Genomic DNA, 25,535 nt, shown 5'->3' with positions numbered 1-25,535 from the left:
CCCTGATTTTCTCTACTCCCCTGGTCCTCTTCTCCCCAAAATAGCCCTTTTCTACATCCAGGTTTTTATATTTTTTTAAATGTAGACTCTGCATCTGAGAGAAAAAGTTAGATATTTGTCTTTCTAAATCTGGCATATTTCACTTAACATCATGATCATCAGTTCCTTCTATCTTCCTGCAAATGGCATCATTTTGTTTTTCTTTCTTTGATTTTTTTTTTTTTGTGGTATTGGGGTTTAAACTCAGGGCTATATGCTTTCTAGACAGGCACACTGCCACTTGAACCACTCTACCAGTCCAATTTTGTGTGCTTTATGGCCAAGTAATAATCCATTGTGTGCATATATCATATTTTCTTTATCCACTCATTGGTTGGCGGGCACCCAGGCTGATTCCATAATTTGAGTGTTGTGAATAGTGTTCCAATAAACATGGATGTGCAGATATTTCTATCAGATGCTGACTTTCAGATTCTTTCAGGTATGTCCCTATGAGTGGTATAAAATGATAATATGGAAGTTCTATTTTCTAGTGTTTTTAAGGAATTGCTATGCTAATTTCTACGGGGCTGCACTGGTTTACATTCCCACTAGCAGTTTAAAAGGGTTTCTTTTCCCTCAGCCTCACCAGTAATCGCTATGGTTTGTTTTTTTGATGATAGCAATTGTTATATTTGACATTTCCTTCTTGGTTAGGGATGTTGAACATGTTTTCAGTGTTTATATGTCATTTGTACTTCATTTTAAAACTGATAACTGTCAAACTCATTCACCTATTATTAATTGAGTTATTTGTTCTTTTGGTTCTTAATTTTTTAAAAATTCTGTATGTATCCTGGATATTAATCCTTTGTCAGATGAGTCAATGATCAAGATTTTCTCCCATTCTGTAGGCTGTTTCTTCACTCTGGGAATTATTTCCTTTCTGATGCAGCTGTTTTCAATTTGATGCAATTGCATTTGTCAAGGTTGCTCTTTTTTCCTGAGCTAGTGGAGTTCTATTTAGAAAGTCATTGCCTAAGCCTGGATCTTCAAGTGTTTTCCCTAAATTTTCCTATGGTAATTTCAACAATCCATGTCTTAATGTTTGATAAATTTTGAATAGATTTTTGCACAGTGTGAGAAATAGGGATCTAGTTTCAGTCTTCTACTTGTGGATGCCCAGTTTTCTCAGCACTATTTGTTGTAAAGTCTTTTTTAAGCCAGGTGTGGTCATTAAAAAATCAGGAGGATTGTGTTTCAAGATCAGAGGAGGCAAAAAAGTTAGCAAGACCTGATCTCAATCAACCCAGGCATGGTGGCGTGTACCTGTAGCTGTAGATAGAAGGATTATTGTTTGAGGCCAGCCTCAGGCAAAAATGAAAGATTGTGCTTAAAAGTAGGTGAAGAGAAAGGCTGTTTGTGTTTATTACCCTCTGAATGTTATAATTCATTGACCTTGTCTTCAAGCCATGTTGTGCTTTCTTATTCTTAATCTAATATATATGCGATGCTTTCCATGGATTTTTAAAAATTTGACTTACCCAGCTTTTCATTTCTAAGATTTTTAAAATTTAGAATCTCAGTGTGCTGAATTTCTCTTACAACTGTGTGTTGCCTTCTTTCATTCAGCAGTTTATTCGCACTTTTTGAAGTCACAGACCATTTTTTAAATTAGACTTTTGAATGCTAAGTCCATATTCTGTTTCCTTTAATATTTTCAGAGCCGATATTGAAAAGTTGTTAACTTTTGCAGAAGTCACGTTGCCTTTCTTCTTCATATTTCTTGTGTTTCTATGCTGTAGTTTGCACATCTTTTAGAATGGATATCTCTTCCACTTTTGTATGAGGGTTTTTTCAGTGATCAGCTTTCTCTTGAGGGCTCCATATAACTCAGAAGGAAAACCAAAAACTACAGTAACAACATCAACACAAAACCGAATCAGATATATAAGTGTAGTACAGAAAACAAAAATCCATTGCACCTCCAATAACAATAGAAAAGAAGGGACAAAAACAATATAGATTAAAGTAAGAGGTTTAAGGTTAGTAAAGGTAAATTAATACTTGTAAAGTAATAAAAATGGGGGCAAGGGAAGGAAAAATAAAGTAGCAATACAGGAAAGGAAAAAGGATATGGGGAAAATATTGAAAGAAAATACAGTAGCACAAATCCAAAACAAAACAATAAAAAAAATTCTCCTTGCTGAAGATATACAGAGCATTCCCAGACCTCTTTGTCAAGCCAGAGCAGATGGTGTGGCTCTATCTGTGAGATCTGTATGTGGTCCTAGGACTTAGCAGGCTTTCCATGGTCACTTCAGCCCAAGCCTAAGGACGGCTCAGGTGGGAGCCCACTTTCCCTGACACTCTGTCAGTGTGCTTAACTGCTTGAACCTCTGAGCATGAAGAAGATGCCAAGCCAAAGCAATCCCTTATTCCCTGATACACTGGTCTCCCTCCCAGCACTCCTATGAGCCTAGACAGCTGGTCTCACTCCACTCTCAGGGTCAGCCTGGAGCTTTTAAAGGAGTGCCTTCCTCTTCTCCCTGCAATGCAGATTACTCTTCCCACCTTGTAGATTTGTGCCCATGAACTTGTATCTAAATCATGATCAGTTTCTGGGCCCCATTGCCTCTAGGGAAGGGGTGACTTCTGCTGCCCAAGTAAAGAGGACAGACCATTGAGGCTCAGATACAGGATTGCAGATCTCCTGTCTTAAACCATATTTTCGCAAAGGGGCAAATTCTCTTTTGTGATGCTCCCTAAGATGTTCCTTTTCTCTTTTGCTTACAGCTGGGCTGCGGGGGCTCCTCCACTTCACTTCCATCACAGACACTCATGGGTACAGCAGTGTTACTCTCACACATCCCCAGGTCCCACACTTGAGTTTCAGCTGATCACTGAGTCCTATTGCATTGTAGTGCCTCTGCATGACACCCAGCTCTCCTGAAGCACACATCTGTGTGCTGGCTTCATCCTTATGGAGAGTTGGACTGTGCCACCATCTGTAATCCATCATCTTCCACCTGCCCATCTAAGGATTGAAGTAGTAGAGTAACAACATCTTTAAACAGCAGACAAAGTTTTATTTATTTTCATTTACTGAACACCAGGTACTTATCAGTGGAATGTAATCACATTAAATCCTCCAAACTAACCTTGGTAGTGGTCTGGGAAGGTATTAAATGTTTGCAATGTGAATAATATCTGGAGTTATAAGTAATATGCAATTAATTCTAAATGTTAAGGTGCAACGATTTGTCAAGCTTTGACATATTTAGTTCACAGAAAAGACCTTCAGAATCAAGATAATTGACATATCCCTCATACCTAAATTTCTCTTGTGTCCCTTGATAATCTTTTAGCCTCCTTCCCACCTCCTCCCATCCTTAGGCAACAACAGCTATGTTTTGTGCCATTATATAGATGTTTTCAATTTTTAGAATTTCATTTAATTTTAATATTTATAATATAAAATTATGTAGCATAGAAATTATATAGTATATACTTTTTTGTTAGCATTTCCATTCAGCAAAATTGTTTAAATTCATCCATGATTCTGTGTGCGTCAATAATTCATTGCCTTTTAGTTCTGAGTAATATTCTGTTGTATGCACACATGACAATTCTCTAGTCACCATTCAGTGCTGTTGTTTCTAGTTTTTGGCTATTACAAATTAAACTGCTAGAAACATTGATATTGAAATTTATGAATGGATACATGCTTTCTTTTTTCCTGGGGAAATACCTAAGAGTACCATAGCTGTTGTTCATGCATTAAACGCCTGCTTAACTGTTAAGGGTATAATTTTAAATTCCTATTAGCAGTGTATGAGGGTTCCAGTCCTATGGTCAGGTTTATATTTTTTATTTTAGTCATTGTAATGCATGGGTAATGACATCAAAATGTGGTGATAGTTTAGATAACTTTAATGACCAATGGTGCTGATAAGCAAAATGCATTTATTTGCCGTCCATATGTACTCCTTGGGAAAATGATTAATTATTTTGGGGAGTCCTTCATGTATTCTGAATTTTTAAACTATTTTTGACATAACTCCTTAATTAACTATGTACTTGCAAGCATGTTCTTCAAGTCTATGATTTATTCTTCCTTTCTCTTAATATTTACTGTTTTTTGTTGTTGTTGTTCATCTATTACTTATTGTGGTGCTGGGGATTGAACATAGGGCCTTACACATGCTAGGGAAACACTCTACCACTTAAGCCACATCCCCAGCCCTTTCATTTTGTGTTTTATTCTCTCTCTCTTTTTTTTTTTTCCGGTACTGGGGCTTGAACTTGGGGCCTTCACCTTGGGGCCTTCACCTTGAGCCACTCCACCAGCTCTATTTTTGTGAAGGGTTTTTTTGAAATAGGGCCTCACTAACTATTTGCCCAGGCTGGCTTTGAACTGCGATCCTCCTGATCTCTGCCTCCCGAGTAGCTAGGATTACAGGTGTGAGACACTTGGCTTATTCTCTTTTTTATTAACACATATTAGATGTAGGACTTCATTGTATTTTGTTTTGGAAATAGGGTCGTGCTAACTTTGCCTGAGTTAGTCTGGTGATCCTACTTCCTCTGCCTCACAGTTACAGGCAGGTATGCACCACCATGCTCAGCTTTAGCAATTTCTTTTGAAGAGAAAATGTTCTTAATTTGAATTTCAATTTCTCAATATTTTACTTTTATTAAGTATACAACAGTGTCATCTTTAATTTTTTTTTTACCTATTGAAAGTCACAGAGATTTTCTTTCATATTTTCTTCTAAAATTTTTCTAGATTTACATTTTATAGTTAGGTCTCTGATGTCCCTTGATAATATATATATATATATATATATATATGTTGTGTAGTATGAATCACAATTAATTTTGTTCATAAAGACAATAAGCTGCTTAAGATAGGCTTTTTGACAATGCTCCTTTCACCATTAAATCCCTTTCTACCTTTATTGAAATCAATTTCTCATTATGTAATTCTAGCCTCTGTAACTATCTTCCATTGACGTATTTTCTTTTTAATTTTAATTTTATTTTTAATTTATCATGCATTAATATTACAAGGGATTCCATTGTGGTAATTCTATAAAGTATGCAGTGTAGCTTGACAAGTTCACCCTCTCCATTATATTCCCAATTCCCCTCTCCTTCTCTCTTTCAAACAGTGGAGGATTTCATTGTGATGTATGTCTTTATCTGTTTATATGCAGCACACATCCATCTCTTCACCTCTCAGGATCATTTCCTTTCCCTCTCTCCTTCCCACTGGTCATGCGCTGACAGTCCCTCTTATGCATTTGTGTCATATCATCATCATCACAACCGCCATTGACCTATCTTCTACACTTCTGTCAGTATCACAGCCTCACTACAGTGACTTTCAGTAAGTGTGGAACTCAAGTAGTGTAAGGCCTTTAATTATGTACCTCTTCATCAGAGTCACTTTGGGTGCTCTAGCTCCTGTGTATCATAACACATTTTAGAATTACCTTTTCCATTAATACTAAAAAATCTACCAATATCTAATATAATGTAAGGCCATTGAAATAGTTGCCATGGCTATATTGTTTCATAAATAATGACCCCCAAAACTCTGCACACACTTAGTACAAACAATTTATATAAACTTTTAAAATTTTGGTCAGTGGGCTGGTTAAATATTTGTTGACAAAACCTGTGGCTATGAAAGACAAGCTGTATTTCATGCATAAATGATTGAATATATTATTTGGCATGTAGTATATCTCACTCTTCTTATTCCTTTCCATAAGTGAACAAAATGCAAATCTCTGAAAAAGCTTTCGGAACCATACATTTGGCAGGTGATGTATTCATTAAATACAGTAAGACAGACTTTGTGGGTGGGAGTGGGTGGTGATTCTTGCTTGTTCTCAGCAGCTTTTCTGAAGAAAACTGCTTTCTGTGTGTGTTTGACACTAAAAGTTGAAACTGAAACTGTAAAAATAAATGTCATATTTTATTTTTATGTAAATTTTATGGTTATGTTTCTTTTCTAGTCTTGAATATTTCAAATATCTTTCTGAAGAATTCTTAAAATACTATAGCTTGTAGAACAATTTTTAGGTCTAAAATATTTAAAGGTAAAAGTCAATTAGTACTCTTGCCTCTATAGATTAATGAAACCCTCTTTTTAAATGCAATGCATTATAGATGCTAACAATATCAACAGTGATTTGTATACAAATTCATGTTTATATTCATAAACTAACATGGGCTGAATTTATGTAATGTAACCTTTAAAATGGTTGTTAAAATCCTTTCTGTGATTTACATTTTTTGAAAAATATCTTTAAGTGACACTTTCCTTCATGGATGAAAAGTCTTTTCTCTTTTTTTTTTAACTCTTTTCATTGTTCAGCTAAGTGAGACAAAATACTTACCATTGTTTAACAACAGTACAGAGTTGTGGAAAGGACACGTATTTCTGAATCAGAATATTAGGATCAAATGCCAGCTATGGAAATGTCTAGCTATTTGGAACTTGTGCTCGATTTGAACATCATATTGATTTGTTTCTCATAAAAACCAGAGATAACAGATACATAAAGTATATAAGTTTAGTAAGGGCCCAGTAAAATATATCTGATATTATACTAAAAACAATTCCAAAATAGTCTTTCTTTTTTATTATTTCAGAAATATTTTTTTCAGTACAAATAGTATATGCAGGGAACTTATGCATAAAGAAATATGAGTTATTATCATCATTGTAGCCATTATTCGATCCACAGGCATTATCTTAGTCTGTTTGTGCTGCTATATCAAAATATCACAGACAGGCAATTTATAAGCAAAGAAATTTATTTCTTTACAATCCCAGAGCCTGAAATGTCCAAAATTACCACCAGGTACAGTGTATAGGGAAGGCATAGTCTTCTTGCTTTCAAGAAAATACATTGCTGCTGCATCCTCCAGAAAGGTCAAAGATGTATCCTTACATGGAAGGCACGGGGCACAAAAAGACCCTACAACCTTTTTATAAGGCACAGTCCATGCATGAAGGAGACTCTCATGACTCATGATTTAATTCCAAAAGGCCTCACCTCTTAATGAAACCACAATGGAGATTAATTTTTAATAGAAACCTGGAGGAGATACACATTTAAATCACAAGAGACACATCATTTTTCTAATTCTCCATATAACTCACGTTACTCTGTACTTTTCTGAACCATGATTCTTTTCTATTCCCTTCACTTAATTACTACACAGGGTTTCTATCTCGCTGTTCTCTTTTGAAATCTTCTCAAGATTTTCAGAAGAAAAGGAAGTCATCTGGTAATTTTAAAGAAAATTCTCCCAGGACACAAATGTGGAAGTTTTTCCTCCATACTTCTTGACTTGATCTTCTTTGAGCATCTAAATGTTTCATTTCATAAAGTAATTTTGCCTCGAACTGTAATACTTTGCTCATTCTGCTCTTAATCTTCACAAAAAAAAAATTTGAAAAAATGCTATGTGTTTTTTAGCTTCATCTACATTAGTAACCAATTTTATAAGGGAGAACATTATTTTATATTTTCTCTGGAGTTGAAAAAAAATTTTTTTGAAAAAATCTTGTTCTTATCAAAGAATTACTTAGGGAAAACATACAAACACTTGATGGTTACATGTCACTATTTGACAATACTCTGGGGACTAGGGAAATATGAGTTGATGTTCTAAAAAAGAATCATTTTGTCCAATGTTCACCATAATTCTTTTCCATCTAGTTCTTTGAAATCATGACAATTTCATGATTCCATCGCCCCCTCACTGAAATACCAAGATGTTCTGTTAATAAGCTTCTTTCACTACACTATATTCTGAAATATAGTATACGGTCTCTGTTTCCTGATGATATGATGATTATATTTTAATTAACCACTTCTAAGTTGTTCATCCACCTCTATTATTTTGAAATGAGTTCTTTTCTATCAAAACATCCAGATTTAGTAAATGTAAAGCATGACATGATAGGGACATCATGATATTCTATCTGATGCTAGATGCACTAGACATTAGTTGATATAAAATGAACAATTAATTCTTTAAAAAAATGTAATAATTATTAAGAATACTATGAAATCTCAATAAAAGTCATAATTAACATAGCACCTAAAATTATGAAAGATGTTTAGATATATTTTCAGCACTTTTCTTTATCTTTAAAAACATCTTTCAACTCAATTGTAGACCATACAATAAGAAATAGTGTATAATTATATAAAGAAATGTACAAAGTGGCAAACACAGGGAACAAACACTCAAAGGAAATAGACACAGAGCAAAACCCAGTATGTATAACAGGTAACTAGGGAAAGACAGCTGGGCCAGCACAAAACAAAAAGACAAATCTCAGCCCAAGAATTAGGGAGAACTGGGCAACCTGAAGAGATATTCAAAATCAATATGGAAAGACAATAGTGTAAATAGGACAAATCATTTTACCCTAACTATTACTGGTTCATAGTGTAAATAGCAATGATTTACAATACAGTAAATAGCAGAAGTTCTTATTTTTTATTATTATTACAAAGTTCTTCTGTCAGTAATTCTTTTGAGGGTCTGAGCCACTTTAATAAAACCTTTGCTCCTCTGTACCTAGCCTCCGATAGGATTTATTTTGGGGGCTGTTAATAGTAGGTAAGATTTTTTTAAATTGCTAGCCCTTTATCAAAGTTATCTGTAGTGAGTTATAATCTCTGGAACTACCAACTGTTATTTCACTGGTTATATAATCCCCAGTCTCTCATTTCAAACAAATAACATTTAGGGACTTTGAAGACTGTGACCCTGACTTGAAAATTAACTTTCTTTCTTCCATGAAAAGATCTGCAGGGGAGCATGAACAAGAGAAACTTCTGACTAATGTATTTACTCGAAATTATTGTGTCAGTGAAGTTTTTTTAAAGTCGGTTCATTGTTTCCTAAAATTTATATTGAAGAAAGAAAAGAGCTATAACTTCCCTTCATTAAATTGTAGATATTTATTGATCTCGTTTGATAAACTTTGATCTAGCTTTTGTGTGATTTAGGACAAAAAATAACTATGGGAATTTTATCTAATAATCTCAACCTGAGATATAGTGTCATGTAACGTTGTAAGTATATTTTTATACATGTACATCTGTGAGAATTTTCAGTATTATATATTCTATGTAATTTAGCATTATATGACAACTAGATAGATAAGTCATCTAGTGCCCTTGAAAATCTGTTGAAAGTTTATCATTCTGTTTAAAATTTCATGTAGGATTAGCCATTATTTTCAAGTTATATTCATATTCTAATCCAGATGCCTGTACTAAACTTGCTAACACATAAAACACTAAAGGTACTTATGGAAAGTAACATGCATTTGTACTCATTTATGAGAAAAAATGAGTTTGATTAAGAAAATACTCTTCAAAATAAATGGTAAAATTTGTGATAGAAATATCAGTAATACTCTAAGATTGTTGTTATTGCACTCTTTGACTGAGGATATAATCTATGATATAGCTTAAAATTTATTATTCTTTCTGAAAATATCTGTTCGAATGTAACCAGTGCACAATAAAGTTACCTTAGCAAGTGAGAATAGATTATAAGAATAGACGTGTATTTTACTCAAGGTTCTCCAGACACAAAGGCAGTAGCAAATAGATGATAGATAGGTAGACGATGATGATGATGATAGATAGGTAGATAGATAGATAGATAGATATTAAGACAGGATCTATAAGGGGAAATCAGCTCATATGATTGAATATTAAGTTCCAAGACAAGCCATCAGCAAGCAGGAGACCCCAATATGAAGGTAAAATGGCTCAGTCCAAGTTCAAAGCCCTATTCTATCTTCCAAGGGGACTACTCAGTTTAAGCCTGAAGGTTAAACAATTGGGGAGTGGGATGTTGTTAGAAGTCATGGAATCCAGAAGCTGGAGAGTCTAGAGTTTTGATGTCCAAGGAAGGAAAAGAGTTTATCTCAGCCCCAGAGGACTGAAGAAGAGATTATTTTGACATTTTTGTTCTATCTGTGTTCCCAGCAATTTGGATGGCATCAACCCATATTGAAGGTGGACTTTCCCCAGTTATTGCACTCAGACTTGAATGCCAATCTCCCCTAGAAATACCCTTCAAGACTTACCCAAAAAATAATGTTTTACCAGTTCTCTAGAGATTACTTAGTCCAGTCGAGTTGACACCTAAAATTGACCATCGCAAAATGAGATAAAGAAATTTAAACAAAAAAGAAAGAAAGAAAAGAAAAACTATCTTAGCACATACATACCCATGTCTTAGGAAATAAAGTAGAATAGATATATAGGGAAGGTGACATTTACCTTTACCCTTTTAGGGTTTTTCAGTTGGGCCCAAGAATTGAATTAAGGCAAGAAAGCTCACCTGCAGAACAGCATACAAATTCCTTTAATTTATAGTTCACATACAGTCAACTTTCTGCCACTGCAACAAATACTTGATATAATCAACTGATAAAGATAAAAGGTTTATCTTGGCTGACAATTTTGGAGGCTGCCATCTATGATTAATTGATCCCATTGCTTTGGGCTTGTGGTGGCACAGCCCATCGTGGTGGTGACTGTATGGTAGGGTAAAGCCTCTTACCTCATGGCCAGCAAGCAAAAAAATGGGAGAAAATACCAAGGTCCAAATTCCCTTTGGGGGCACACCCCCAGTGAATTGGAGACATCCCACTAAGTCCTGTCTCTTAAATATTCTATCACTTTCCTTATCAGCATGGGATAAGTTTTTCAGACATGGATCTTTGAGAGACATTTCAGATTCCAACTACAGCAAATACTTGTTCACTGAATTGAACATAGTATCAAAATATGTGAGGGTGCTGGTGTAAGTGCTGGAGATCAAAAGCTTGATAAAGGTGCTTGGTCTACTGTAGTTAACTGGGTAGGAAAGTGACTAGGAAAATTAGGAACAAGGTTTGTTTGCACAGACTTCCCTCAGTCTCAACTTTTCATCCTTGATTATAAGAATGGGGCATTCCTTCTTATATACAGAGAACTTCTTTCACATGAGAATTTCATCTGTGACTTTTAAGAAACAAAAAAACATCACAGTGATTATTTTACACCTGCTGTTTTTAAGTGTTTTTAACTCAAAATAACATAATTTTGGGTGGCATATTCAGTTCCTCAGGTCCTTTCCTTTCAATATACAATAGCAGTGACTAGGGATCCCATGGTAGTGCTATCCTGTCACCCCTAAAAAAAGACATATACTTTCCCTTTTTCTGGGCATAGTCATTCCCAAGATTGATGTTCTCAGGTTGGGGCTTTGCTATTCCATCTACTTTAATAGCTTGTTTTGCTTCTCTATATCTTCTTCTACAATGTAAAACATTCTTTTAAAATCATCTTTATTATATCTATGTCTTCTTTAATTATAATTCCTACCTCAAGTAAGGAACTTATTATTTCAATCCATCACCATTCAATATAGAACCCAATATAGAAGTAATATCCAACATTCACATTTGGGGTCATCTCAAAGATTAGGAACTTTCATTTTTCCTCTAACCTCTAGATGGATGCCTTTTGTTACAGTGATTCATAGGTCAATAAACTGTGGCTAGAGAAGCATACTCACATGATGCAAAATGAGAGCAATTTTTCTTTAGCATCAACACCAGCAACCACTTTCTTCAAAAAGAAATTAGGTGTGCAGCAGACACTTAAAAGACTGGTCAATATTTCTTCATTCACTTTGAAAACTCACCTACATTGTTCTTCTCCATATATTGTCTCCTGTCTATTCATTTTACAAAAGGCTGTTGAGCACTTTCATGTCAGGCACTGAGTTAATTGTTAGTGAAGCAGTACTGAAGAAGAAGGAGCCATTCCTTGACCTCACGAAACTTATATTCCAGGGAAAAGAATGATAAGTACAGTCAACCCTCTTGACTCTTTGTTCACAGTTACTAAGGTAGATTACAAGGGGTATGAGGAAAGGCTTTTCTGAGAACAGACTCTTTAAAATGAGTTCTGAATTGTAAGTAGGACTTAGATAGTAAATTTTTTTTGGTATATGCAGATAGGAGGAAAAACCCTAAACAGAAAATAATTGTTATAACATCAAAGTCACTGAGAAAGAAAAGAAAGGTAGCAAAAGTGATGCTGAGTATAAGTGAGATTCGCCTGTGTGATGAAGGTCATCGTACAAGGTGCTGAGATGAAAGAGACTACACATTTGAAGTCAGCACTCGTGATGCACTTAGAACATATAAATGATTTTGGATTTCTTTTAAAACAAGAGTAAGTCCTAAGAGGGTTTCATCCAAGGAAGACATTTGAACATACTTATTTGAAAATAAACAATGAAGAAATTAAGCATAGATTAAATATTATTAACAAATCAACTCAACAGTGTATATTCTCTCTCCTTCTCTCCCTTCTTTCCTTCCTCTCTCTCTCTATATCTCTCTTTCTTTCTATCTATCTATCTATCTATCTATCTATCTAATCTATTTATTTTTGCAGTGCTGGGGCTTGAGCCTAGGTCCTCACAAATACTAAGCAAGCACCTTTTTAACTGATGGACAATACATAGCAATTGGACAGAACAATGAAGTACCATATGCTGTTCCGATAAGTGTATACATTGTGTAATGTTTAAAACAGGTTAAATGTCTGTCTCCTCAATTGTCTACCATCTTTTTTCTAGTTTTTCGAGATGGAAACTTCATGACTGTTATCTATGGTCACCCTACTATGTAATAGTACACTGGAAGAGTTTGTTGCTCCTGCCTCTCTGTAAGTTAGTTCCCGTTGATCAACCTGCCCTTCCCTCCTGTGCCTTGTTCTCCGCACTCTGATCACCACCATTCATTCCACTTTCAATTTCTCTGAGGTCAACAATTTTTAGATTTCACATGAGTGAGACCATGTGGTACTTCTCTTTCTGTTCCTGGCTTTATTTTCACCTAGCATGATGATTTTGACCTTTAAAATTTTGAAAAGCACAAGTCTACTTGTTTTTCAGAATGTTTCTGAACTTTGATTGTAGTTTGCTTGTGTTAAGATTCAAGTAACAAATATTTAGCAGAAATACCATAGAAATTATATTTCTTTCTTAGTATGTCATGTTAGGAAACATGTTAGTGGATTGTCTTGTTATAGGTAATATTCACTTTGATTTTTTTCATTAAAGAAGTTATGAGAAGAGTATGAAATAAGCACCTAAATAAAATAAAGGCTGTATTCGTTCTTTTAGATTTGTCTGTATATTACGCACATATGTGATGATAATTATGTACAGTTGCTGGTTAAATACTGTCATCATTAAGATTTTTTTTGATAAATTTGCCTGCTCAAATTGAATCATTTCTGTTGTACTGTCATCACATTAATTAGGTTTTGTTCTGTTATTTCAAACTTGCTTTTAAATTTGCACTGCTAAAGGAACTTTTGATTTCAGATATAATTTTTAATTCTAGAACTTTATTTTTTATTTATAAAATATGAATAATATCAACTTTGCTTTTATTGGTTGATTTTTTTCCTGACTGTGCACTGTATTTTTTGGTGGTTACATACAGCCACTATCTTGTTATATTGTTCTGGACAATGTAGGCATATATCATAGGAAATCTAGAATCTTCTACTTTCCTTTGAAGTAGATTGCTGCTCTTGTTTTCTTAGCAGGCAGTATCTTGGCTTGACTCAAACTCTACAATCTGTCTCCCCTGAGATTGCTTTATACTAGGTTTCTTGAACTTTTTCCGTGAAAGCAGTTTAGATTTATCCAAAAGTTTAGTTGGTGGGTTTTCCAACTATACTTTGTAAATAGCTTTTGAAATTTCCACTCTATATCTCCATCCCTTCTGGCATTTCCCTATTCACATTCCAGCTTCTGCAGCCACCACAAATTCTGTTGACTGGCTCTTGATCAGTGCCTGTAGCATATTACCTGAAGTCTTTCAAAAGTGATGGTAGAAAAGGTAATGAGAAGTAGATTGAATTCAAGTATGTTCAGTATGTGTTATTGATGCAAGTGTTTCTTCATATACATAAGAGTACTGATTCATTTAGTCTCTTCAGACATAAAAACAGTAGTCACATTCTTTAAATAAATATTTATTACCCGAGATCTGTATTGCCATGTTGTTTGTAATATGGAACACTATAAGCTGTACCATTGTGAAAGAGAAAACACATCAATCAATTCAACTTGAATATGCCATTGATTATAAGACAGATATTAGCTTTAGAAGGGTAAAAAGCTGAAAGAAGAAAAGCTTCTCTTAGAATCAAGAAAACATTGCATTTAAAAAAATATTCTAAAACAGTTCTCATGAATTCATTACCTTTTCCTTTTCCCTAACAGAACCTTATTTTCTCTCATAATTGCCAATCAGGCAGCCCTCCTTCTCAGGGGAAGGTGATTTTGATAATGTTTTTTGACCATGATGATCCCATCTCTTCTCAATGATTGATTTAGGCACAATCCCACGAATGCAAAACATTTCTCTGGAGAGTGCTACTGACTTAGGGACTGCCTTGTAATAAATTGAACCAACTGAACTCAACCAAAGATTGGTTGTTGATTACAGAATGAATTTTCACAAGAGTTGGATGTGAAATACAAGGAATTCATTACCTCAACTGCAGCTACAACCACTTTGTAACTAGAAGGGATACCAATCTAGGACCAAATGAACATAAAGATGGGCAAAGCACAGAAACCCACAAAGAAGTGGAGTCTGTATCCTGACCATAGGAATGGCTAGAGTCCACCATACTTCTGGATTCACTGACAATGACTTTCCTTGGTTTGAAAGCTGTTTTGATTTAGAGTTGTGAATATTTGTATCTGAAATCACTTTAATATATATACATCTAAGTCAAAGCCCAATCACCTCTATGTCTGTGGTTCATTTCCTTTTGACATGTTTAACTAATAACTATTTTCTCTCCTGCTTTATCCTTTCAAAAATTAGAATTCTCTTTTGTCTTCCTTATAAGTAAGCTTTACCTCAAATTTTCTGCCACTACTCTTTCATTATTCAATTTAACTTTCTATGACTGTGGCTTACCTACTTTTCCTTCCCTGCTTCTCTGAGCTGTTGACATTCCCAACTGCTCTTCCTGTGACGTGGCCTCGTCAGGATTATTCAAATGAAGTTTTCTTCAATGCAGTAGTCATATATCAAAGCAATTATAATGGACACACATCCATGTAAAGAATTATAGCATATGATCATAGCTCCTTTTCTTTTTGCAGGCAGAGATCCAGCAATTTAACACACTCTTTGTAAGAAGAGTTACTTCATATAATACTTTCAGGAATTTCAGGCAAGACTCAAAATTAAAACTTCTTGATCAAAGCTGTCCTTTGTAGTCCACAATTTCTTTTATGATTCAGTGACATTTCCTTTTTTCTTTTATCAGTTCTACATTGTACAACACCATTTTAACTCTTTGTCATCATCCTTCCTTCTTAGTCCCTAGAAAAAACAGATATTATTACAATTGAAATTTTAGGATGAGAAAAATTGTTTAAAAGGTATCTTTTTCAGTGTTTTTAATAACACTATTCAAATTCAATTATATTTTTCTCAATACCATGTGTAAAGAAATAGCAATTTGATTCACCAGTCAAGGGGAGGTAAACAACAATTTAAATTCACATTTACCAGTTGGTTTGACATTAACCACATTTCAGAGAAGATCAAAACAGAGGTAACATAGAGAATATGCCTAAAATGTTATGGAAAGCAGGATTAAGATTATTCTATAAATGTATCACAATCCATGATCTAGGGTATAAAAGAAGCCCATGTTAAGTGACTCATTTTAAATTTTATTTCAAGTTCATTTTTTTTCACTAAGGTCTACATCCTTCTTTCTATCGTCTAGATACAGTCTAGGTGGTTCTGGAAGGGATGCTGGTACTTGTTTATAAAATCAATGTACCCTAAATCCATCTTATCTCCCTCTGCTAATGCTGCATGCATACTTTACTCAATCAGACCTCCTTCTGTAATGGCACTGTGTGAGCTCTGTGTGTGGGGGGATAGAGGATATATTCATGAGTGTGCATGTCTGTTTGTCCTATGAGTTACTCAAGTGTATTTGAGTGATTTTTAGAGCTATCTTAGTATGGGCTGCTATAACACAATATTATAGACTGTGTGGTTTAAAATTTTTTTGTTTGCTTGTTTGTTTTTATAGTTTTGGAGGCTGGAAGTTCAAATTCAGGGTTCCTTTACCGTTAGGTTCTGGTAAGCACCACCACTCTTCTGTATAGCAGACTGCTGACTTCTTGTATCCCCACATGGCAGAAAAGAGAGCAAGAGAGCTCTCTGACTTTTTCTCAACCAGACATTAATCCCATTTGTGAGGATTCCACTCTCATGAGTTGATGATCTTCCAAAGACCCCATCTTTGTGGCTGTCTTATCAGAGCTTATTTTTCTACACATGCATTTTAATGGAATATCAGTCTGCATTTTCTAGCAATGACACTTGAGGACAGGGCAGGAAGGGCATTAAGAAGTCAGTGTGTTACATTCCTGAATGACTCCATAGCCACAGAAATCCTGACATTACACCAGGGCCTCACCAGTTGAACAGGAACAAGATATATTTTTGGTGGTACTGAGGTTTGAATGTAGGGTATCGAGTCCTGCTTTGGACCATAATCTTCCTATCTCCACCTCCTGAATTCCTGGGATTATAGATGTGAGTCACATAAGAGGCTTGTATTTGAGATAGGATCTCACTAACTTTTACTAAGGCTGGCCTCAAACCATAATCCTCCTATCTTTGTCTCTTAAGTAGAAAGAAGACATTTTTAATAGCAGAAGGGAAGCCAATAATTCATGTCACCATTTTGTCTCTTTGCCCTGCATGAGATTATAGTTTCTGGTGTTACCTGATCTGTAGCCTATATGCTAAAAAATATTTAGATGTTATAAATGTTTTTTCCAATTTCTTCCAGACAGGAGATATTTTAAAGTACAGTTTTGTGACCCACAGTTTCCCCCCCACAGCTACTTCCAATGTAAAATTTAAATGGCAACCGTCAAACAAAACCCCAAGTACTCTAACTGTTCTCTCTCTCTGTCTCTCTCTCTCTCTCTCTCTCTCTCTGCTGTGTTGACTCTTTCCTTTGCAATCATATAGTAACTTTGCAGTAACTCTCCTGCACCCCTATGTCTCAAAAATCCAGTGTGATCATTATCTTCTGAAACTATCATATTGGACTTATTTTCCTATTGCCACTTTGATTATTATTTCCCAGAAACTAATGTCCAAAACCTGTGACTTGGCATTCAGGTCTTAAAGTATGCCATATCAACTTACGTTCCTACCTGAATTTCTCTTAAGTTGTCTCTATATAAGGATAGTATTCACCTCTCCCACAACTACCTTCTTTCTACTTATCTAAAAGTTCCTAAACTTGTAAATTCTTCTTAAACCCTCTTTTTTACTCCTGGATTCCTTCCTCCCAACAGCCAAGACCTTATTTCTTCCCACTGAAAACTATAATGCTTGCTTGCAACATAAGCACACTCCTTAATGGTAGCATATCTTGACTGGTTCTGCTGTACTATCACCTGTCAATATCCTGACCCTTCAGAGGTATTAAAATTTTTCTAAAGCAATGATCCAGATCATCACTCACATTACTGTCCACAACAAGCTTGGACTGACCGACCAATCAAATTGTTGTTTGATAGATTCATACAAATCCTGACTAGTTTACAGTGTAACTAGAGAAAAGTTTTCATTTTTATTCTCTAAGTATTCTAACCAGTCAATCATCTCTTAAGATAAATAATTCCACTTTACATTTATGATAGATATTTGAATTTAGGATAAATAATTTATAGCCAGTCACACCACTGTTTTATCTGCATCTCAATGAAATAAAAAATCATAAAATAACAAAAAGAAAAACAGAAAATTTATGTTCTCTAGCCCTTAGGAATTTCTTAAGAAGAGAACCCAAAATATTATAACCTATCTATAAATAAGTATTATACTCACTTTAGGTCTTATAATGGAGATTTAAAAAATATAGTGCTTTTGAATGTCCCCTAAATATGAATATGAAAGAATTCACTACAGACTAATTTTTCTGCCTCATAGAGCATCACTGAAGGATATAATAATGGATATGGAAGCAAATACCAGAGGTGTACCTGTCATTCTTTTATACAAATTAGTTCAAGAGAATCTGCAGAAGATGAGATATTGATCTTTGGAGATTTTACTAAATTTCACATACCTTGATAATATTAGCAACAGTAGTAAATGCAAGAGCAGTGAATCAGAACAGCCATTCCAAATTTCAACTATGTCCTACTCAGCTACTCATGATACTTCTTAAATGTTAATGGAATTATATTTGGTAAGTCATCATATATTTATGATATATGATAATAGCAGTCTTCTTTCTTTTTATTATTCCTTTATTCACATGTATGTACATTGTTTGGGTCATTTCTCCCCTCTGACCCCCAACCCCTTTGCTTCCAGACAGAACCTGTTCTGCCCTTATCTCCAATTTTGTCGCAGAGAAGACATAAGCATAATAAGGAAGACAAAGCATTTTTGCTAGTTGAGTTAAGGATAGCTATACAGAGAGATTCCTAGCATTGCCTCCATGTACAAATGTGTTACAACCCAAGTTTATTCACTCTAATTGATCTTTACACTGGTTCGTGATCCTCTTCTCCTGTAGACTTCTGTTGCTTTAAGGATTCTCAATTAGTTCCTCTGGCGTGGGGCCATTAAACGCTTTCAAGTTTTGGGTTTCCTATCTATCCCCATACCTCCCATATGCACTCTCCCCTTGTCATGTGACCCAAATCCAACAACATTGCTGTATTTGCCCTAGATCTAAAGTCTGCATATGAGGGAGAACATACAATTTTTGGTCTTCTGAGCCTTGCTCAGAATGATGTTTTCTAGTTCTATCCATTTCCTTGGGAATGATAAGATTTCATTCTTCTTCATGACTGAGTAAAATTCCATTGTGTATAAATACCACATTTTCTTGATCCATTCGTCAGTAGTGGGGCATCTTGGCTGTTTCCATAACTTGGCTATTGTGAATAGCACCACAATAAACATGGGTGTGCAGATGCCTTTTGAGTAACCTGAGTCACATTGCTTTGGGTATAACCCTAGGAGTGGGATTGCTGGATCATATGGCAGATCTATGGTTAGATTTTTAAGAAGCATCCATTTTTTTTTCAAGAGTGGTTGCACTAGCTTGCATTCCCACCAGCAGTGTATGACTGTTCCTTTTCCCCACATCCTCACCAATACATATTATTGGTGGTGTTTTTGATGATGGCTATTCTAACAGGGGTGAGGTGGAATCTTAGTGTTGTTTTGATTTGCATTCCTTTATGACTAGAAATGGTGAGCATTTTTTCATGTGTTTTTTGGCCATTTGAATTTCTTCTTTTGAGAAAGTTCTGTTTAGTTCAGTTGCCCATTTCTTTACTGGATCATTGATTTGGGGAGAATTTAGTTTCTTAAGTTCCCTGTATATTCTGATTATCAATCCTTTGTCTGATGTATAGCTGGCAAATATTTTCTCCTACTCTGTGGGTAGTCTCTTCAGTTTACAGACCATTTCTTTTGTTGTGCAGAAGATTTTAAATTTTATGAAGTCCCATTTGTCCATTCTTTCTCTTAGTTGCTGGGCTGCTGGAGTTCTATTGAGGAAGTCCTTGCCTATACCTATTACTTCCTGCTCCTTCCTGTACTAATTTCAGAGTTTTGGGTCTGATATTAAGGTCCTTGATCCATTTGGAGTTGATACTAGTACAGGGTGATAGACTTGGATCTAGTCTCAGTTTCTTGCATCTGGATAGCCACTTTTCTCAGAAACATTTGTTAACAAGGCTTTCTTTTCTCCATTGTATATTTTTGGCACCTTTGTCAAAAATGAGGTGGGAATGTGGATTCATATCCTGGTCCTCTATTCTGTTCCACTGGTCTTCATGTCTGTTTTTGTGCCAGTACCATGCTGTTTTTATTGCAATTGCTTTGTATAGTTTGAAGTCGGGTATTGTGATACCTTCAGCATTGCTCTTTTTGCTGAGTATTGCCTTGGCTATTTGCAGTCACTTGTGTTTCCAAATGAACTTTAGGGTAGATTTTTCAATCTCTGTGATGAAAGTCATTGGGATTTTGATGGGATTTGCATTAAACCTGTAGATTGCTTTTGGTAGTATAGCCATTTTTACTATGTTGATTCTACCAATCCATGAGCATGGGAGATCTTTCCATTTTCTGTAGTCTTCCTCGATCTCTTTCTTCAGGTGTTTGTAATTCTCCTTGTAGAGGTCATTCACAACCTTTGTTAAGTTTACTCCTAGGTATTTGATTTTTTTCAAGGGTATTGTAAATGGAATTGTTTCCATATATTCCTTCTCAGTTTGTTCGTTGTTGGTGTATAGAAAAGCTAATGATTTTTGTAAGTTAATTTTGTATCCTACCACCTTGTTGTAGCTGTTTTTGGTGTCTATGAGTTTTGGGATAGAGTTATTTTGGTCTTTGAGGTATAGGATCATGTTGTCTGCAAATATGGATATTTTGACAGTTTCTTTACCTATTTGTATTCCTTTTACTTCTTCTTCTTGCCTAATTGCTGTGGCTAGGAACTCCAGGACTATGTTCAATAGGAGTGGGGATAGTGGTCACCCTTGTCTTGTTCCTGATTTTAGGGAAAATGGTTTCAGTTTTTCTCCATTAAGTACAATGTTGGCTATAGGTTTGTCATATATAGCCTTTAGAATGGTGAGGTACATTCCTTCTATTCCTAGTTTTCTTAGAGCTTTCATCATGAAGTGGTGTTGTGTCTTATCAAAGGCTTTTTCTGCATCTATTGAGATGATCAAGTGGTTTTTGTCTTTGCTTCTATTAATGTGCTGTATTACATTTATAGATTTGTATATGAACAAATCACCCCTGCATCCCTGGGATGAAGCCGACTTGGTCGTGGTGTATGATCTTTCTGATGTGCTGTTGGATTCAGTTTGCCAATATTTTTTGAGGATTTTTGCATTGATATTCATTAAGGAAATTGGCCTATACTTCTCCTTTTTGGAGGTGTTTTTGTCTGGTTTTGGGATGAGAATAATATTGGCTTCATAAAATGAGTTAGGCAGTGTTCCTTCACTTTCTATTTTGTGGAACAGTTTAAGGAGAGTTGGTATTAGTTATTCTTTAAAGGTCTGATAGAATTCAGCAGTGACTCCATCAGGTCCTGGACTTTTCTTTTTTTGGGAGACTCTTTATTACTGCTTCAATTTCATTTTGTGTTATACAGCTATTCAGGTGATTAATATCCTCTTGGTTCAGTTTTTGGTGGTCATAAGTATCTAGAAATCTGTCTATCTCTTCAAAATTTCAAATTTATTAGGATATAGGTTCTCAAAGTAGTCCCTGATGATTTCCTGGATTTCCATGGTGTTTGTTGTTATCTCCCCTTTTGCATTTATGGTTTTACTGATTTGGGTTTTTTCTCTCCTCATTTTAGTCAGGTTTGCCAGGGGTCTGTCAATTTTCTTTATTTTTTCAAAGAACCAGCTTTTTGTTTCATTGATTCTTTGTATTTTTTGTTTGTTTATTTCTATTTCATTAATTTTGACCCTTATTTTTAGTATTTGTCTCCTTCTGCTTGTTTTAGGTTTTGCTTATTCTTTTTCTAGGAGTTTAAGATGTAGCATTAGGTCATTGATTTGAGATCTTTCTGTCTTTTTAATATATGCATTCATGGCTAGAATCTTTCCTCTTAGGACTGCTTTTGCTGTGTCCCAAAAGTTCCAGTAGGTTGTGTTTTCATTTTCATCAACTTCCAAGAACCTTTTAATTTCTTCATTGATTTCATCAATGACTCATTGATCATTGAGCAATGTGTTGTTCAGCTTCCAATTTTTTGCATGTTTTTTACTGCTGCTTTTGTCTTTGATTTCTAGTTTTAATGCATTGTGGTCAGATTGAATGCATGGGATTAATTCCATTTTTTTTATGTTTGCTCAGGCTTGCTTTGTGCCCTAAGATATGATCAATTTTGGAGAAGGTTCCATGAGCTGCTGAGAAGAATGTATATTGTGCAGCAGTTGGATGAAATATTCTGTAGACATCAGCTAGGTTCATCTGATTTATGGTGTGATTTAGTTCTAGAATTTCTTTATTGATTTTTTTGTTTAGATGACCTATCTATTGATGATAGGGGTATTAAAGTCTCCCCCTACCACTGTGTTGGAGTCTATATATGTTTTTAGGTCCTTCAGAGGATGCATTGACATTGGGTGCATACAGGTTGATAATTGTTATTTTCTTTTGGTGTATTTCCCCTTTTATTAATATGGAGTGTCCTTCTTTGTCTCTTTTGATCAATGTAAGTTTGAAGTTTACTTTGTCCGAGAGAAGTATTGCTATCCCTGCCTGTTTCGGGGGCCATTGGCTTAGTAAATCTTCTTCCAGCCTTTCACTCTCAGCCAGTGCTTGTTTCTGTTGATGAGATGGGTTCCTGTAGGCAGCAGATTGTTGGATCTTCCTTTTTAATCCAGTTTGCCAATTGGTGTCTTTTGATGAGGGAATTAAGTCCATTTACATTCAGTGTTAGTTATTTATAGGTATGTGGTGATTCCTGTCATTCAGTTGTCTTTGTTGTTTAAGGGTTTGATTGTGTGCAGCTGAACCAATGTTACTCTATACTTTCTTGTTTTTTCTTCTCCCGTGATTTGGTATTGCCTACCCTTTCATGGTTTTGTTTGCTTTCACTTTCTGTGTGCAGAATTCCTTAGAGAATCTTTTGTAGTGGTGGCTTGGTGGTCATATATTGTTTCAGTTTCTGCTTATCGTGGAAGATTTTTATTGCTCCATCTATTTTGAATGATAGTTTTGCTGGGTAGAGTATCCTAGGATTGAAGTTATTTTCATTCAGTGCTCAGAAGTCCTCACTCCATGCTCTTCCTGCTTATAAGGTTTCCATTGAGAAATCTGCTATGATTTTGATGAGTTTACCTTTGTATGTTATTTGTTTTTTCTCTTTTACAGCCTTCAATATTATTTTTCTATTCTCTGTAGCAATCTTCTTTTCAGACTTTATGTTAAAGGTCAAACTCTGGAACAATTCATATATATGAAATAGCTGTAGAAGACATAAGATTCTGATTAAAGAATTCTGTAAAGTCTCTTTCTATTACATACTCAAATCTAAACAAATCTCATAAATACTTTTATTCCATGCAAAATTCAAAATAAAATCAATATTCAATAACATATAGCTTAGAATTACTAACTTCAAATATGTTATTTACATGTGTGCTAATAAATTCAAGCTGTTCAACCATTGTAAATTTGCAGCTCTAGGCCTCTTGTTTTCATTGAATGTTTTTGATTATTGGTTAGAATATTTAAATTGAAAAAAAACCTAGCTGCTCATTGGAGCAATGTACCTACATATCATGTAATCAGTAAAAAGGATGATAGGAATCTACTTAACTATGTTAAATTTGAGGTATCTTAAGAATATCCAAGTGCTGGCACCTTACCAATACTTTAATATATTAAGAAGGAGGTACTCTAAGAATATTCAAAAAGGCCAGCAAACCACACATGTGGGACAGAGGAATCCAACTATGTGAGGAAAGAACTATTAAATATGATGGATATGTGGTTGGAGAAAAGAATAAAACAGAAACCATCTTCTCCAGATTCAATGTATTTTCAATCCCAAATTATGGGATTATGTGTATGTATAAAATTGTTCCTGATTGCTCTCTGAGAACCATAAATCAAAATGGTTTACTAAAGCAATTATCTGGGACCAGTAAAGAAACAAGTGATCAGAGGTTATGTAAATATTCAATTCAATTACATTTCTTCTTTCTGGGAGCTATATATTGTCCATTCATTGGCCAAAAGAAAAAATTTCAAAGTTTAGTAATCTCCACTCATTAAAATTCCATTTGGCTCTCAGATGTCATTTTTTAGACCTGTGCAAACTTGGCTCAAAACTCTTCTTAGTTTTCCTTACATTTGTCACTGTGCAGTATTATATATACATATATATTGTGTACATAAGGTAATTTGTTAGCTTTTGGTGTGTGGTCTGGTTATTTGTAGATTTATTCATTGATCACATGACAATTTTAATGTTTGGAACATATGCTATATAATTTGCAACCCATGCAGGTAAATGTGCCTTTCACTCATTCATGGCCTCACCTGATTATCAGAGTAACCCCTGTGGTGGTCAGAATACCTGAAGCTACAGCATGCATGTCTTCCTCTCAATCCTGTCCCTTACTCACAATCTAGTGTTGCCACAATGTTAAACAGTGTGATGACAGGCTTTGTCTTAGTCACAGTTAATCCAGGAAAACAAGGATTTTCACTGTGGATAAAATCCCAGAGAAGATGAGCAAGAGGTATGAAAATAAAATATTTTATTAGGAAAAGCCACTCTAAATGTGAATTTTGATTTCTGATTTATCATCTTTCACAAAAGAGGTTTCATACATCCAAGATTATGCAACATACCACACAGATTGTGCCACACAATTATTCACTTGAGAAAAGAAAGGTGAGAGCATTTATTATGGCTCCTGAACCATGCTGGTTGAAAATTGACCATGAGATAGTAACACATTCACCTTCCTAGGCAGCATCTGCATGAATGTCAGTGAGATTTCACAAATCTCTCAGGTCATGCTATTAGGAAAATCCCAAAACAGAAGACGATGCCATGATAATGATTAGAGTAAAAGATCCTCAAAAAGATATGATTTACTGGGTGGTGGTGTCTCCCTTTTTATGAGACTGGTCTCTCTATGTAGCCCAGTTTGGTCTTGAACTCACCATCAACTTCCCAAGTGCTGGGATTTTAGCACCCCACCAGCACACTTGACTGAATGTCTTTGTATTAGAGAAAATAATCCTAATGTTTCTCACTTAAGAAGATGCTTGTTTAAGGTTTCTTATATCCTTTCTCATCCTATAAATGTCCCCTTATATTCCTAATACGTTAATAGTCTTCCCTGTAAGTGAGTTAAAAAAATTTAAGACTTGGGTAGCTACAGAGTTACTGATATGATTTTCTACTTTAAGTTGACTAATTTGTTGGATTTAATTTCCAGATTGTCTAAGAGTAAATCAAACTTGCATAACTGTGATAAAGCCAATATGGTGGCTGTGTTTATAGAAAGTAAGTGAAATGATATGTATTTGCTATTTCACTTAGGATTTTTCTCAGTTAGGTCAATGGCAACCTAATACGGGGCATTACAAGGTGTTCTTTTCAAATTTTTTACAAAAGATTGAATAAACTTGCTTTGTTCTTGAAAAGTTACAAAAACTCCTAAGACAGAGTACAGTGTTTTGCTTTGGGGAATATTTTTAAGCACTGTTTCAATTTTTTTAATGCTTATAGGATTATTTATTCTATTTCTCTTTCATTAAATTCTAACAAGACAAATTTTCTACTAGTTTTAATCAGAGTACTCAAAATAATTGAAAATCTACTTACCTGCTATCTCTAGTGATGCACCTT

The sequence above is a fragment of the Castor canadensis genome, chromosome 1, assembly GCF_047511655.1.
Source record: "Castor canadensis chromosome 1, mCasCan1.hap1v2, whole genome shotgun sequence".
NCBI lineage: Eukaryota > Metazoa > Chordata > Mammalia > Rodentia > Castoridae > Castor > Castor canadensis.
Note: the sequence above shows the minus strand (reverse complement) of the source record.